Below are 15,140 nucleotides of genomic sequence, written 5' to 3'. Positions count from 1 at the left end.
GATCATCAACACATGTGAGATCGGGTGGCATGCCTGGAAAGCATCTTCTGCTTCAGGTCCAGGGAGGTATCTTGACTTTGTCTTGCAATGCTGTAGGCAGCTCTTTGTCCCAAGGATCCGGACTTCAGGCATTAGGGGTTCTTCGGTATTACCACCATCCGAAGGCTAGACAGAAGAGAGCTATGTGCAAAGGTTTCAGAGTGCTGAGAGCTTATGGGGTTGAATCCAACTTGGGTTTGTGACATTTTTCCTGGGCTTAGATGGCAAGGGCACTTCATTTTGGCTGGATGAGAAGAATCCCTAGAGAAGGGAAAACAAGTAAAACCCCAGGTGAAGCAGAACAGGATGGAAGTAGCTTAGACAAGCTGCTCAGACTAATTACAGCTTGATTTGGTTTCCTGAGGTAGGGGGTGCTTTGGCTGATCCAGTTTGACTGAGTTTATAACTTCCCAGACAGCAATTGCTGATTGGCTTGTGGGGTGGGTCATGGCAGCTGCCACAACAGCCTCTGCTGACCCTGGTGCACTCCCATGGGGGTATGCTGCAGATCTACAATGTGTCTCACTAATTTGTGATGTCTTGAGATAGGAAGTGGAGAACTGCTCTGAATCCAGATGAGACACCACGGGGAAATTTACAGGAGGCAGGATAAGGTGATTTAGCAGGACTTTAGTACTAGTTTCCCATCTGTTGTTGGATTTGGATATCTCTCTCCTGAATTGCAATGCAGAGGCCTTTTCCTGACCCTTAACTCTCCCAATAGAAAGGGGTTCACAGGGCAGTATCCCCTGCTCCAGGTACCTGAGCTTGGCAAGATCTCTCCTTTGTTTCCATGACCAAGCAGCTGAGCTCACCAAGTCTTGGAGGTTAAAGGAACGAGTCAAGATGGGATTAGTCAACTGGCAGTGACTGACTTGTGCCTTGTGCGCCTGATGACATGAGAACTGGATGGGACTGGAAGAGAGAGGAGTACCTAAAAGTGCTTTTCTTTAGACCTCAACAGGGAGGTGGGCTCTGATATTTGTGTCTTGTAGCTGTGAATTAGTTAAGGAAGAAAGGAGTTCGGCTGTTCTAATAACAGATGCTACATGCTGGGTTTATCCTTGTGCACTGCAGCTTGAGCTTCTCATTCAATATTTAGCTCCAGTTACTCAAGTGAGCAACGTGTGGCCTTTTCTTTAATTAGAATAGTAGCTCTTTTCTTCCCGACCCAGTAAACTAATGAGAATGGGAGAGAAGAGGACCCAATGGCATAATAGAAAGCTGTTCCCCTAGTGTTTATTCAGCATCCCAAAGCCAGGGCTCATCCACATCAAGGATGTAGCCCCCTTGATGTCTGGGCCTCTGGATAAGAGGTGAGAGTTTGGGGTCCCCACCTGATGTGGGTTGTAAGCCTCCTAACAGAAGCACAGCATGGCTGTTTTTTTCAATTGAGTGCCTGTGGTTCTGCAATAATGCCTTGGTGAGAGGTGGACCATGGGAGTAAATAGGAGGGTTGTGCTAGCAATTACAGGAGGACGATAAAAGGGATTAAGTATGGAGAGATGGATACTGAGTATAAGGATGGGGAGATTAAATCCAAGAAGGGGAGAACTATTGTTGAGAAAGAAAGCAAGATCCTTTTTAAGGGGTTCAAACCCATAACTGTCTTTAAATCCTGCTGGAAAGGCTGACTTTTCACTCTGCTGGGCCAGCAATTCTCTTGTTCCCTGTAAAAGGTGCTTTTGTCACATGTAGGAGCACTTTACAGTGCAGCCGCAGTGTGTTCAGTGCTTTGACAGAGGTCGTACCCCTCTGTCTTCTTCAATAGAGCATGCAGACCCCAAGCAAGTGCCCAGATTCACCCTTTCTCTCCTGAGGGGTCAGTTTTACTGCACATGAAAGTGCAGTGAGGACCTTGGCCTAACGTTTATCTTGGGAGATTGGGATGTCCCCTCAGGTTTCCCTGGACAACCTCCTCTCTCCTTGTCTTACGCTATCCTTCCTTTGGAAAGGCAGCCCAGCTCTTGTGCATGTGGCAATGCAGGGACTGAGCGGCTTGTGCCTCTGTGAGTCTGCAGGGTCTTTGCAGGTGCTGGGGCCATAAAACGGTCTCCCTTTATGTTGCTGCAGATGGCATAGCCCAACCTGTAGGAAATGGCAAGTCCTTAACATGTCTTGCCTATGGAACTTGGCTATAGGGCCAAAAGGCAAGTTGAGTCTGCCTGACTTATTTATTCTTTGGCTTTCTCTGAGTTGCACTTCTGTTAGAAATGTGGGACGTGTCCATGCCAAAACAGGGGCAAAGGTGAAGAAATCTGCAAAGAGAGCATATGGGAACAAGCTTTTGATCTCAAGGGGGCAGAGATTGAGCCCAAGTGAAAACCCTAAATCCAACCCCTTACCCCTACCCCGCATGCCTACCCCACAACGTGCTGAAGCAGTGCTGGGATACAGTTCTGTGTGCATATGGTTCTAGGATGAGCCAGACCCAAACTCTGGATCTGAACTACCAGAATTACTAGGCCCTACCAGTCTGAGCTGGGTATCGGTCGAATCCAGGCTCCCTCAGGGTATTTCAGCTTATCCAACCAAACTGCAATGTGAGGGGGCAGGAGGGAGAGATTCACCCTCTTAGGCACCTCCGTAGAGGACTAGGTACTGGTTTCTTCTACAGACTGATTGCCCCAGCCCCGTTCCTGATGTCTGCTCCCTGTGAGATGGCGAACAAGCTCTCCATGGATTGAAGCATGGGAAAATAGTCTGTGCTGGAGTGAGGGCTTTTTTGTGCAGGCAAGCCTACCCTGTTCATTGCCAGGTAATAAAATGGGTAGCAAGGCCCTCACCCACCCAGGCCTCTGTATTGAAGTAGGAAAAAATGGCTGCTTTTCTCAGAGGCTGTCAGACCAGCGGCTGGAGTCCGTAGCAGCTCTGACACGAGCCTGCTTGGAGGATCTTGCAGTTACTGTGCAGCCGCGTGTGCCAAGCCCCTGCTGTGGAGTCTGTCTTCCAGGGGACAGCTCAGAGCTTGCACAGTCCTTAGTATGACCGAGCACGTCCTCTGTAGGTTCCACATCTAAGTCTGTTGTTACAATGCCTCGCCATTCCTGGCTCCCATCCCAAGGGCTGGAAACGGTCGTAACACCAGAGGCTTTATCTGCTATGCTGCAGGCTTGCTCCTTCAGCTTTGCAAATGGAGTTTGTCATCTGCATCCTTGGCTCTGGGGAGGCTGTTTTACACTGCCCCAGTGGTGTGGAGAGGTCTTGGCATAACCAAGAACTGGGCGCTGGGCACGCAAAAACCCTGCTGAGTTTGAATTGGAAGTGGGAATACGGCCGTCCAGATATCCCCAAATTGCTTGCTACATTATTCAGGATGGGGCTTCTGGAACTGAAAAGAAGCAGCTTTTCTAGCTCTCTAGTAAACCAGGCTGTGAGCATACCACCGCACTAACAACACTGTTATCAGAGGATCCCGAGGCTCCGTACAAACACAGTCAATTTAGTTTCACTGCTCTTCCCCACACCATTTCACAGACAGGTGAGGAAACAGGAGCAGAGAAGTGAAATGGTTTGCATAAGGCCACCCAGGCAGTAGTAGAGCTGGAGACAACCCAAGCATCCCATATTGGGAAGGGGATGCCTCTCCTTCCTTTGGGCTAATCGTGAAACCTGGCGTGAACCAGCAGAGTGCTTTGACCCTCCATCTCTGATGCCCAGGGGTAGAAGGAAGTTCTGTCTCTAAATGGTTTGGGTCAAGGTCAAATGATGCCTCCCAGCCCTGTTGAAGGACAGTAGCACTTTTCCCAGTGCTCATCCAGGAAGCATCAGCCTTTCCTGTGGGTTTTAAAAGCACTCAAGTACCAACCACAGCATTAACCCCTACCTGCTCTGCTTTGTTCTGTCTAATCCCTCCCTCCCTCCCCCTGCAAAGGAAAAATCCTCTCCTTTCTCTTTTTTTCCAAAATGCAGTGACTTTGCCTTTGTTGTCAAAGCAGAAAGTGAGGCCAGGCTGGGTAAGGAAGTATAATTAGAGTTTGCACAGACAAAGGCATTTGGTGAGGAGATGCAGTGTTGCTGAATCCACAAGGGGCTCAATTAACTGATAAGAGTAAACTAATTGTTATTCATATTAAATTAGGGCACAGGTGATTTGGAAAATCTATAGACCCTCCCATATGTTTCATGATTTTTGCATTGCAGATTAGGTTTTATAGGGCCCTGCTGGGAGTTGGTTTATAGAGCCGAATCATGGAGCTGTATCCTAAATGAACATTGCTGTCCCTGATTATCTACATGATAAAAACATAAATGTGCACATCAGAGGATTTATCTCTGTGTTTACATATTAATTTTATTTTTTCCAGACATGAGCGCTGGAGGCTTTTTATAGACCTGAGCAACTCTAGTTAGCAGCATCTGTGTGAATCCAGCCTAGGCAACACCGTTCCAGTATTGTCACATAAAATGCATGTGTATATTGGGAAGGGGATGCCAGGCCATGCACACACTGGGGACATGCATCACTTAAGTGAGATGAGACATGAACACAGGTGTGTGATGTGTTTGCAGTTTGCTCTGCTGAGCATCACTTGTATGTGCACAGCGCTCTATGCAGTGCTGGGTATGGCACAGTTGAGCTGCACCCAGTGCTGGCTCACGTCCTCTGAAATCCCTCTGAAGTGAACAGGATCAAATAGGTGAAGGTGGAGAGGAACTAGTGCCATGATGTATGCCGCATACTGTGCCCTCACAGCAGGCTGCTTGGGTTCCCATCGGATCCTGAAGCAGAACTCGGGTCACCCCTGTTGTTTGAGAGGATCCTAAAATGCATATTTATCAACAGAAAGCAAAAACTTCTGTCCCACAGCATGCGGGAGCTGAGGATTACCAATGTGCCCGCAGGGTGTTTGCTGTTCCAGCTCCTTGTGTTGCAGTCCCACAGTGGGGGTGGGATAATTGTCTCACCTTATTACCAGCTGCACCTGCAGGAAGAAACAGTGCTGGCCAGCTCATAGATTTTATACATTTCATAGACATCAGGGCTGGAAGGGACCTTGCAAGATCATCGGGTCCAAGCCCGCTGCCCCAAAGTCAGCTGGGTCAGACGGTGCCAGATTATGACATGCTGAGGCCCTAAACTATGTCTGTTTTAAGAGGCCCCATACAATAAAAATAATCCAACGTATGTATATTTTTGTCAGATTAGAATGAAAATCATCATATTTAGAGAGTCATTTTCCCATATCTCCTTTATTTACCAACTGATTGTTATAAAACTTGATATTGAGTCAGGTTTTTTTTTTCTTATTTAGAGGCCCCTCGTATTGTGAGGCTCTAAAATGGAGCTTAAGTAGTTTAAGCCTAAATCTGGCCCTGGGGTCAGATCACCCCAGCAAGATAAGCATCCAAGCATTTCTTAAAGGTATCTGGAGTAGGCACTTGCACCACTTCTGGGGGAGTCTATTCCAGACTCTGGGGACTCGGACAGTGGAGAAGCTTTTCCTTATGTCCAGTCTAAAACGGTCTTCCAGGAGTTTGTGACTGTTTGCGCTCCTCTGCCCCTCGCACTGGATGTGGGGCAGTGAAGGCAAGGCAGGAGGAGAGTGTGGTGGAGACAGTAGCCCTAGAAGGGGAGGCATGTCAGACACCTCATAGAGATGCTTAGGCGGAGTCGAATGCTGGTGGTTTGCTGGGATTTCCTCCGCTATGCAGTCGGGGGGCTGAGAACCGCAGAGGAGTCAGCTCTGGCCACATTCACCCTGGGGGTCTCCCAGAATAGGCCAAGAGTCCTGGAGCTCAGATAGCAGCACATGCTCTGTCCTGTACTCTCAACCCCTCCCTCTGGGTCTCAAGCTGTGGTAGCCAGAGCAAAGGCAAGAACGGCTGACCCACACACTGCCCCTGTGGTGGGTTGTTAGGCTGGAAGCAGGGAGCTTAATTACAGAGCAGAGAGCACCAAACGCTGCCTCTTTTTTTTTTCAGCGGGTGGGGTGGGGGGTGGAGCGTGCTTTCCACTGAATTAAAATCCCACTGAGAACAGTTTAAAGGTCTGTGATTTAGTACCAGCCAGGATGCACTAGTCTCTGAACAATCTCTGTCTTGGACTCCAGCCAGGGTAACGATCAGACAGAGGCTGTAGCTGGACAAGGAGTCCAGGGGTTATTGAATCACTCCTGCCAGAGACTTGCTAAACCATTTGCTTTTAGACGTTGCCCTGATTTAGGTCTACCTGCAATGGATTTTTAGCCCGTGCAGGGTTAGAGACTAATAGCAACTGGTTTCCTCCAATCCATTAAGAAGCACTGCTGTCAGATGAGAGCTCTCGGAGACTTATGGCTCTCGCTTCCTCGGCACTGCTTTCATACAGCCTGACTGGGGACACCGGTCTCTCTGGCTCAAGGTTGAGGCTCCTCCACTGGAGGAGAACCCAGCTGCAGATGGGCAGGCTGGGGCTTGGCTCCCTGGCCTCCTCATCAAAGGGACGAGTGCCACCTGCTGACCAACGCTGCTTCCTGGGGCTTTCTCCAAGGTCTCCCGTTCTCACCAGGCTTTGCTTCTGGGAGCTGACCATAGAGGCAGCAGACTTCCAGCAGTGTAGATGTGCAGCTGTTCCTCCTCGTGCTTGTGACCCTGAGGTGGGTGATGAGAGAACATGCGAGAGCTGTGGCTGTGGTCGCAGGAAGGTTTTCCCTCTGTGATGCCAAGGAGTCTAAGGATCCTCTACCCTGCCCTTTTCCCCCACCACTGGTATTAACTCTCTCCAGTAATGGAATAATGGCAGCCCAGGGCTAGGATCCACTCGAAGGACCTGCATATGGTCGAGTACTGCCACCTCTGCCTGTAGCCCTTCAAAAGCTGGCTGGCTATTTCCAGGTGAGGCCAAAGGACAACCTGGTTAATGAGGAAGTGTCTCTAGTAGCTCAAGGGTGAGGGCTGTTTTTTTCCCCAACTGAAAAGCCCTTATTTTTGCCCCCTCTTCTGCAAAATGAGCTGCAGAGGTAAGGGCTGTCACGTGTCAGTGGCAGAAAATTTGTTGCAGGGGGAACATCTCTGTGCTGATTCTTCCTGAAGCCTGGCTTGATCCCATCCATGATGCCCTGGGCTCTGCCAGCTCAGGGATTGGAAGGCCAGAAGGCTTTGCAGGCCTTGGCTTTCCTGATGCATCGCTACAGACTCGAGAGCCAAGCCAGACGTCTGGATACTATCGCTTCTGGCCACCAGGAAAGATCCCCATCTGGAAATGCGCTCTCCAAATTGCAACCACTCTACTCGGAAAATGCCACACTCTGCACCAGAGCTGAGGCTGACGTTCAGGGTCAAAGTGCACAGGAGCCACTCCGATAGCGGGTAGCGGGAAGGTGTCCCAGTCCCTAGCATGCACAGAGCCAGTGAGTTGCACAAGTACTGGACAATGAAGCATCTCTGCCTGCAGAGGGGACTATCCATTGCTAAGAGAGAGGGTGGGGTTTGATGCTTTACAGGAAGCAACACAAGCAGGACGAGATTTTTATTACAAAGAGAGTAAATGGAAGCAGTGATGAGAGCTTGATTTATGGCTCCTGGCAGCCTGTGCTTAGAAGCCCTCGTGTGGGAAGAAGTGGAGTTGTCCCAGGTCAGCGGGAAAGTGCTTTAGCAAAGCTGAGCAGGGGTCCGAAGCATGAGATTTCCCAGCACCCAGATCCCAGGATCCTCTTTGCTCTGTGACAAAACACCATCAAATCAAGAAGCCCAAGTGTCGTGGGGCAGCGACGGCTCTGACATGCTTAAGGCTGCTGGGTCCTGCTTGGGCAAGCTGCAAATGCACCTCTCTCTCTGTCTCCCTCTCCTCATCAGCATCTTTCCCAAGTCACAGCACTGAAAGGCTGGGTGCTTACAGGCAGGCCTAAGAAACCCCATAAAAGCCTGGGACCAGACAGTGGCACGCCCAGAGCCTGAACCGGAGAGACGGCTGAGAGCCAGGCTGTTGGGCATGTCGGCAGAACTGGGGCTAGTGCTGCCGGTGAGCTGCAAGTCGTACACGGTGGCAGGCCCTTGCTTTGTTCCTGCTCCGGCCAGCAGCTCTCCTTCAGCTCAGCATCCCACGTTGGATGTGTGCGCTTGCAGCCACCTCATATCCCATTGTTTTCTAAATATTTGCCCTCTGTTGTCTCTCCGCTCCACCTCTTCTAATGAGACCATTGTTTAGCGATGGAGAGAGGCATCCGCTACTGTTCCCATCTAGCTGCAGCCAGATTTCAAACAGAGATCCTCCTGACGATGCCAGATGGCGAGCTGTGCACGCTGGGGAGAGGGTGGAAAAGGAGCAGAGCCTCAGCTCTGCTCCTTCCCGGGGAAAAGCCAGTTGAGATTCAGTCTGCTTCAGCCCTGGCTTCAAGTGGGTATCGGGCCCAGGAGGCGCTGCAAAGGAACTGAGCTATCCAGCCGCTCTAGTAAGTGGGCTCCTTTGTCGGGCTGGGAGGCTGACTGCTCCAGCAAGTGGCTGTATTCAGGGTTTCTTGTGCTACGATCCCTTGGTAATAAACCTCACATAAACCTAGCCAGAAGCACAGCATTAATATTTAAGAAATGACATTTAAGATAGAGAATTTACATTGCATTCACCCAAAGAATATTTTTGGTGCATAGTTTCGTCCAGTGTTTGCACTGCAATAAGAAGAAGGGGGGGGCATGCTGCTCCGTTTATATGCTCTGCTGTCAACTGCTACGCTGCGTGTTGTAGATTCATGTCCGCTGTGAAATGCTCTTGCTCCTAGGCAAAAAAACCCTTCCTGCTGCTATGCCCACGTCTCTTGGGAGCTTTCCTGGAGTTGCTGCCCCCCACTCTGCCCTGCCCTGCCCTGCCCTCTCCTGGAAGTCGGCTCCAGTGAGTGTGCAGTGTACATAGCACGCATGCAAGCAAGTCAATACACAGCAAACTAAGGTCAGAGACGCAACCTTGCTGAACTCCAGATCAGGTGCTCTGCACCATTGCTCTGTATTTTGATCACAGGATAAGCTCCAACTGAATTTCAGAGGCTCCAATTTTTTTCTCTCCAGACACATGCACCATGGCATTGTCATGTTCAGTGTGTGTGTGTGTGTGTGTGCGCACGTGTCCCCTTCTCATGTGTCCCCTTCTCCTGCTCTTTGCAATAAGCATTGGGCCACAGCCCCTTTTCAGCCCAACAGCCATGACCTTTGTGGATCTTCTGAGACTGATCCAGAGCTGAGTTGGTATTTCTGCAGCTCCCCCAATTTCTATAAAGCCCAGATACAGCGATCCCCTCGCATCTCTCACCGAGTTTGTGTCAAAACCTACCTGCTGCATTTTGCAGCACACGTCTTTCTTTTATTTATTTTTTCCTTCTTATAGAAAAATTGTGACACCCCCTTCACAGTCTGCCTACGACAGATCCCAGGCAGAGTCCCCAATGCCCTCTCTGGGGCAGGGGCACTCAGATTGCTTTACAAAAAATGCCCCTGGCTCCCAGGACAGCGTCCGCCCTTTTGATATAATTGGACATTATTAATTTTTAATAGACATAGAGTTCAGTGAAATCCTTATTACTAGCTGAATTGGCACTAAATTGCCAGGCAAGTAGAATATTTGGAGCTGATCTCTCCCTAGGTACCTCAAGAAAATGATAAAGCCCAAGGACAAAGCAGGCAGCATCCGCTTCGCATTCAGGAATTAGACCCTTTGCAGGGAAAGCAGCAGGGCAGGGGCTGGGCTCTCTTTGGGGTATAGCACAGATTCATAGAAAATGGGGGCTGGAAGGGACCTTGGGAGGTCACATCTAGTCCAACCCTCTGGACCAGTCTCAACTGTATCAACCCAGCCAAGGCTTTGTCTAGCTGGTCCCTAAAAACCTCCAAGGATGGAGAATCTATAACTTCTCTGGATAACCTATTCCAGTGCTTTACTACCCTCCTCATGAGAGAGTTTTTCCTAATATCCAACCTAATCTTCCCCTGCTGCAGCTTGAGCCCACTGCTCCTTGTTCTGTCATCTGCCACCACTAAGGACAGTCCAGCTCCATCCTCCTTGGATCCACCCTTCAGGGAGTTGAAGGCTGATAGTCAGTCCCCCTCAGTCTCCTCTTCTCCAGACTAAAGAAGTCCAGTTCCCTCAGTCTCTCATCAGAAGTCACGTTCTGCAGCCCCTGAACCATTTTCATTGCCCTCTGCTGCCTTCTCTAATTTGTCCCCATCCTCTCTGTAGTCGGGGGGCCCAAAACTGGATACAGGACTCCAATACGCGGCCTCATCAGTGCCAAAGAGAGAGGAAGAATCACTTCCCTCAATCTGCTGGCAATGCTCCTTCTAATGCAGCCCAGTATGGTGTTAGCCTTTTTCACAGTAAGGGTGCACTTATAATATGATGCACTCGGTCTCACCAGCTCTTGCAAAGGGTGTTGGACTGATAGTCCCAGCAACTGATGTCCTCTTCTGTTCACCTGTGGAGCAGCCACAGGGTAAGCTGCCCCCCCAGAAACACCACCAACCTGTCACTGTACCTTCAACCCTGCTGAAGAGACTTCTCTGAAGGGGGGGCAGTCCTTCACGCCTTAGCCTATTCACACCAGGGCTCTCCTGAGACTGGCAGAAAGCAGGTCATTAGGATCATTAAGACATTGGTGCTTCCATGACTGCTGAGACCATCAGCTTGCTTTTCCTAGGCCCCCAAGAAGTGACTTCTGGCCACAACTGACCTGGGCCCACACAGCCATCTCTCTGAAGAGAAGGGCCGCTGGCAGGGTGGACAGCTCCGGGACACCATAGTGGTTAGGAATTCAGTGTTTGCAGCTGCTACATGAGACTGTCTGAACTGGAGAGCTGTGAGTGGGGGGAAAAGCAGAAGAAAGAAAAGAGCTAAATGTTTCAAGCCTGCTGGAGAGGAGGGGATCAAGATACACCTCCCTGAGCTTGGGCTATTCGTATCTCCTAGAGAAGGGCTTGAACTGCACACCCTGGATCAGACCCCCCCCCAAACTCTGGTAGTGGGGAGAGGCGCAGACGTGGATTTGAATGTTTAGGGGATGCAGTGCTGCTGCTGCTGCTGAGGAGGCAGAGCTCTGGTAGTGCAGAGCTCTTCAGGGGTGATGCAGGAAGCCCTTTGCTCTCTCACAGCTGGATCTCTTAACCACACCTGTGCAATGTGATCCAACCGGCTAATAAGGAAAGGGGTGTCTTGAATTTCCCTTGCCAGATGCTTGTGCATCAGGGGCACCCTTTCTTTCCTGGCATCAGGAGGTGGGTGAGGATGCTGCCATGCTCTTGCTGCTGTGTGGACCCTTTGACAGGACAAGGTGGGGGTTGTGGGCTTCCCACAGACATGGGCCCTCTTTCCTTCCTGCGCCACTGCTCAGAGGTGTCCTCTTCAAGACTGGCCTCCTCCATGGTGCCAGCACTGCATGGCACTGCACTCTCTTGGCCCTGCTGAGATGGCCTGTGGATCACAGGGTAAGATGACCTCCCTGCTGGGCCTGGCACTCCCCCATTTGGCCCCTCAGAGCTGCCCTGGGGCAAGCTCCCTTTGCTCAAAGCCTTGGCTCTGAACAGCAGCTCTTTCCCAGGGGCCCCACTGGGCAAAGCACAGTCCCTCCATCCCCTCTCCTGGTCTTGGGCTGCAGCAGCAGGACATAAATCCCTTGATTCCTGCCCTGTGCTCCCAGCTTGGAAAGTTACACTTCAGCTTCACCTTCTGGCTTCCTGCCCCAGAAGGTGGGAGGAAAGGGGGTGGCCAGGGGTTTTGGGGGTCTTTGCAAACTACTGGGAGAAGCAGAAGAGGGTGCATCCCAAAGGGGACCAGGGGAGGAGTCGTCATCTCATGGAGAGATGTGGCCCTACAGAGAGCTGGATGGGACAGCAGAAGTGCTGCCCACTGCCTGCCAAACCTGGGGCTGTCAGTATTGGTGGGCACAAGGGGTTGCAGGATGCTGCAGACAGAGGGAGCTGGACCTAGGCTGGATCTGAGCTCTGCTTTGTGTCTGCACATGGTCCGTGTCTGCACAGCTCGGGACCCAGTGCAGGAGGGGTCAGGGCCCCAGGCCCCTGCAGCAGCTAAGGGAGGCCCGTCTCTACCAGGGAGATGCCCCTGGTTCCTCATAGCCAGATCCCCCAGCCGCTCCCTGCTTGCACCTCTCGCACACCGAGCCGGCAGTGCATCTCCCCCCATCTGCGGCTGCAAACTCTGGGGGAGATGCTGAGAATGGGGAAAGCAGAAACCAATTCCTGGTGGGGACATCTCAGTGCCTTTCCCAGCTCTTCCTCCCGTGGCAGGGAGAAGTGCCCCCTGCCTAAGTGGAAGAAATTGGTACAGACCATAAGCAGTGCAGGCCCTCCTCTCTCCGAGGGGGAGGGAGCTGGCTTGGCTTCTTTAGACACAAACCCGTCAGCCAGGCTCTGCCTCCTTCCCCCCGCACCCCTCAGCCCCCTCCCTTCCCCGCTCGCTCTCTCTCTTCTCTCCCTCCTTCACTCTCTTTCTTTCTCTTAACGCCAGGCTGCAGGGAACCAGAGCTGGGGAAGCAAAGCTCCGCCAAAGGCAGCCAGGGAGGAGGGATCGTGGTGCTGGAGCTGCTTCGAAGAAGCAGGTTCTTGCTTTCTGCTTGGATACAAGGGGGAGAAACCCCAAAGCAATAAGGAGGAGGAGGAGAGGAGGTGGGGGAGCCCCGGGCTCAGGCAGAGCAGCGGCTCTGAATTGTGCCTCTGTTCCCGAGGATTCGGGCATGAATGGGAGCCGCTGCCCAGCTTGCCATGGAGAGAGAGGCCGATTCAGGCTGCCAGAATAAGGTAACTCTTCTCTCCTCTTTCTTGCGTGGCGGGGCTGCGCTGGACAGAGTTCCTTTATGCCCAGCATTCGATATCCAGGCTGTGCGCGGGGGGAGGAAAGCAAGGCAGAGTGAGATTTCCACCCCTCCTTCAACCTTGTTAGGATGCAGCCGGGGTCCAGGGCTGCCCAGACTCAACCCAGCTTGGGAGAGCACTTTGGCAGGTGCCTCAGAAGTGCCAGCGACCCTCACAGGGAGGCTGAGGATCCGGCTCACACACCTGCTCCTCCGCTTCCCTGGGAAGCGAGCTGTTGGCCTCAAGGGATAACATTTGGCTGTTGGTGCAGGCGCTGTGGCAGTACAATGGAGAGAGCCTCGTGATGCCCTTTACTGTAGTCAGTAAATGTGTGCGTGTAGGCAGCGAAGCCAGGGGCAGTGGGAAAGTCCCTCGGCCCCTGCCTTAGCCCTGCTTCTTTTCACGGGTGCTGAGCACCAACTTCTGGCACAGCTTCAAGGAAAAGTGCCCAAAGTGCTTTACCTTGGAGGAGCAGGTGGGGTGAGGGTGGTGGAAGGGGATGGTCTGTCATCTGTGGAGAGATCCGTCTTGGGGAAGATTGATGGGGTGTTTGAGGGGAGAGTCTGCTGGCAGAGAAATCGCTCTGCAAAGGTTGCTTCACCCCATCTGGGCCTCTCTCCGACTCCCTTCCTGGGCACCTGCTTCTTGGGAGGCATCATTCATCTTAGCCAGTGCAGCAAGTGCAACTTTACATAGAAATGGGGGGCAAGCAGGAGGGGGAGGGAGCAAGCTGGGCAGGCAGCTCAACCCAGCCATTGCTGGGGAAAGCTTTGAAAGGGTCTGAAGGCTTGCATGGATGTTGTCCCTAGTCTCAGTGAAGTCCCTGTCTTGACTTGCCATGCGTGGCTATTGAAGTGGCCGTGGGGACCCATCATGTGCTGCCCCAGCCCCCGGGTGCATTGGTAAAAGGGCTCCAGTACTTGGTTTCGTGCAGGGTGCATTTTAGTGAAGGGCCCCTCTGGCTTGTGTGATGCAGGCTTCCCTGTGTCCTGACGTGCCGCTGATGGATGTAATTTCCTCCACACGTATTCCAGGGGCTGCAAGTCCGATGTTAATTTTAGACTCAAAGGGGCCATGAGGGATCTTGTGCGTTGTTCCATGGCTCTCTGTGGAGATCATGAGTGTGCGCGTGCGTCCACAGTGAGTGTTGCCAGCTGGTGTGATCAGAGCAAGGTGTGGGCTGTGCTGTGGGACCCCAGGCTTTTAGCCCTTCCTTTCAGAAACAGCCATCCCTCCCACCAACAGATCTGTTTAAATCAACCAGCCAAGGCTTGCCTCCCTCCTGTGCGCCCAGGGCCCCATTTGTATCCATGGAACACCTGGCACAAACGAAGCGTGTGAATTTGGCCAAGTGCTGGCACGAGTGGTGATGATTACTAATGTAGGCTGGCAGGATTGGGCCCGAAGTGTGACAAGCTGGAGGAAACAGGAAAGGGGAAAGTCCTTTGAGAGAAAGTCCCATCACGTTATGTAGCAGCCAGTTTTCCAAGCACCAGCCAGTGGCTCTGGCATACCCAGTGCAGTGCCCAGGCTGAGACCACACAGTAAATAGATGCCAGTTCAGCTACATTGCCAGACATGAAAACTCCACGTAGCAGCGATTTCTGTGGAAGCTTTGTTTTTCAGTGAGGAGCTGTGAAGCATTTGGGAAAATGAAGCATTAAGTTACTTAGGAACAGGATAAGCCCGTTATCCCAGGAGGGCCCTCTCTGTGATCAGGGCTGAGGACCTGGGCAGCGGGCACTGAAGTGCCAGCAAGAGGGCTCCTGCAGCAGGCTGAGGGCAGCTGACCTATAATTGCGTCTTCATGTCTTTCGCATCCTGAACCCTCATTACTGGTCAAACTTTTGCATGTGAACTCATGCAGGGGCCATCGACACAGAGCACAGTCGAGTTATAAAGCCCACTAAAAGCCGGAGTGTCTAATGACAAGCTGTCAGCCTGGCCAGCGCAGGCATGTGAACTTGGAGTCATTAGTCAGACAGCCTCAGCCCGAACGAGAGGCCCAGGAGACGGGCATGGCTTGCATGAGTTGGGGTGGGCAGGGGCTGGGCAGAAGAAGCAGGCCTCATGCACACGTTTAACCCCAGAGCCTGTCTTTCTGGGTGGTGTTTCTAGGACAGTGCATGCTGCCAGCAAAGGAGCTTCAGGGGTCCTTGGGATCTGATGAGTGCTTTCCAAAGGCCACAGAAGGCAAGAGGAGGCTTGTCACCGACGTGAGCTCAAGCACTGGGCAGTGTCAGGGAGCTGTGAATTGAAGGCACCCTGGGTTTCCAGGCAGAGCCAAGGGAAGGTGCCACCAAAGTGAAGGAGGGAGTGCAGAGGCTTGTGCC

At 52.0% G+C, this 15,140-nt stretch overlaps 1 protein-coding gene across 4 annotated transcripts in view; it reads left to right on the top strand.

Annotated features, from left to right (window-relative positions):
• Window positions 1-15,140, top strand: part of B3GAT1 (beta-1,3-glucuronyltransferase 1) — a 72,778-nt gene that overhangs the window by 14,892 nt on the left and 42,746 nt on the right. For 3 of the 4 annotated variants that reach the window (XM_090026824.1, XM_090026822.1, XM_090026823.1), the window contains exon 1: window positions 12,443-12,753. The exons of the other annotated variant lie outside the window; for it this stretch is intronic. The gene's annotated coding sequence lies outside the window, so the exon portion shown is untranslated. Of the gene's footprint in view, window positions 1-12,442; window positions 12,754-15,140 lie in introns of those variants that run through there. 4 annotated transcript variants of the gene reach the window in all.

Source organism: Crocodylus siamensis, chromosome 14 (genome assembly GCF_052110815.1).
Source record: "Crocodylus siamensis isolate JL-2025a chromosome 14, ASM5211081v1, whole genome shotgun sequence".
Taxonomy (NCBI): Eukaryota; Metazoa; Chordata; order Crocodylia; family Crocodylidae; genus Crocodylus; species Crocodylus siamensis.
This window is presented reverse-complemented; position numbering and strand designations above follow the sequence as displayed.